At 44.7% G+C, this 1,990-nt stretch overlaps 1 pseudogene; it reads left to right on the top strand.

The window, feature by feature from the left end:
* The first annotated feature begins 480 nt into the window (after window positions 1–480).
* Window positions 481–1,539, top strand: LOC143926823 (olfactory receptor 6B1-like; annotated as a pseudogene).
* The last annotated feature ends 451 nt before the right edge of the window (window positions 1,540–1,990 follow it).

The raw sequence follows: 1,990 nt of genomic DNA, 5'->3' as shown, positions 1-1,990 counted from the left end.
GTGGAGGAGAAAGCTTTGAGATTACAGCAAGCTTGGGTGGGTGTAGAGTAGAAAGCCCAATGAGAAAAGCTGGTTTGGATGGAAGAGGAGGAGAATAACTAAATGGGCATGGTTTGAAGTAGAGGAGAAAGGTAGCAGATAAGAGCAAGCATGAATGGAAGTGGGTGGAAATCACAAAATAGTCTTGCCAAATCACCACCATTTTAGGCAACACTGAGAAACCAAATTTTTGATGAATGACAAAGAGCTCTTGAAAGCACATTTTAAAATCATACAGGAGAAAATCACAATGTGGTTTTACAACAGGTTAGGAATGGCGCCTTATGCCATAAATTATTATAAGGTGTAATCTTTAAACAATGAGAACGTTTACAACAGCTACAGTGTCTACTTTAATAATGTTATTTTTTAATATCCTGTATATATAGTTCTTTATTTTTGCTTGAACGTTATTTTTTTCCTTTGCGTCCTGTAGATAGCATGGCCAATAAATCGGAGGTCTTTTATTTTATCCTCGTTGGTTTCCCCGGTCTCCCGGAAAAGTTTTACGCCATGGCTGCTTCAGTAATAATCTGTGTCTACAGCCTATCTCTGTGCGCAAATATCACCGCGATCACGATAATCCTCCTGAAGGCCCATCTACACCAGCCCATGTATATCATTATCCTAAACCTGGCCGTTTCCGACCTCATTTTTGACACGGCGACCCTGCCGAATATGATTGTCAGATATTTTTCTGGTGATGGGACTTTTGTCTTTTACTGGCTGTTTATTTCAGATGGGGATGGTCCATTCCTTGAACTTAGTGGATTCCTTAACCATTATGCTGATGGCCTTTGATCGGTATGTTGCCATCTGCAAGCCCCTTAGATATAACGCTATTATTACCAAAAGAGTGGCCATGGCCTTGTGTGGCCTCGTCTGGCTCGTTGCCTCCTCTATTGGATTATTTGTCATGAGTTGGGCTCTTCCCCTTCCATTCTGCGGACCAAACAGAATCCTGTTGTTTTACTGCTCATTGTCTCAGGTCGCCGTTCTATCGTGTACGGACTCTTCGGCAATCAGAAGAAACGGATTCTATGCTGGTATAATTATGCATGTAGGTCCTTTCACCTTAAATTTAATTTCATACATCGTCATCATTGCAAGCATTTGTCTGACATCCCGATCAGAAAACTGGAAGAAGCTCTACAACACCTGCATCGCACACTGGTTTGTCATCACCCTCTTCTACTTGCCCCGGGTCATCGATTATGGCATCCAGGCTCAGATACTTTCCAACACCGATGTCTTTGTGCTGCTCAGTTGCTTGTATGCCTTTGTACCCCACTTCAGCAGCCCCATCATTTTTTGCCTTCGGACCCAAGAAATAAGAAGGACCTTGAGAAAAATTCTAAGTGAAAAAAAAAAATTCTAAGTGAAAGACCGGTGTAGAGGTTCATGGCTCTATTGTGACTCTCCAAGTCATCTACTCTGGTTTACTGGCCTCTAAGATACGGACTCCGAACAGTCCATAGAAATGCTAGAATCTTTATCGGCAATTTGTTCATTTTTTTTCTTATGTTTTTTTAAATATAGAGTACATGTTTAACCAGTAGAGACCCACTCTATAGCCAAATGACGGCTACAGCGCGGACCTCCTTTGCTGGGACTACGTCTATTGACGTCGTCCCGTGCACGAGCGGCCTGCGCGCCCCCTGAGGGGCGCGCTCTGTGATCGGCGAGTCTACGAGACTCGCCTGATCACGGATCCGAGCAAGAGGTCGATCCCGACCCCTTACCACGTGATCAGCTGTCAGCCAATGAAAGCTGATCATGTGATACAACGGAGCCGGTAATCGGCTATTTCTCCTCCTCGCGCTGACAGCGTGAGGAGAAAAAAAAAAAAGCCGATCACCGGCGGCCGTGATCGGGACATCAGTCCCGATCACGGCCAGCTTACCAGTGCCCACCTGCCCCCTGCCAGTGCCACCTCTGTAATAAAAAAGTG

This window comes from Lithobates pipiens, unplaced genomic scaffold (genome assembly GCF_037356315.1).
Source record: "Lithobates pipiens isolate NorthernLeopardFrog02 unplaced genomic scaffold, aLitPip1_a1.2 Scaffold_23, whole genome shotgun sequence".
Lineage (NCBI taxonomy): Eukaryota > Metazoa > Chordata > Amphibia > Anura > Ranidae > Lithobates > Lithobates pipiens.
Note: the sequence above shows the minus strand (reverse complement) of the source record. Positions and strands in the feature narration are given on the sequence as shown.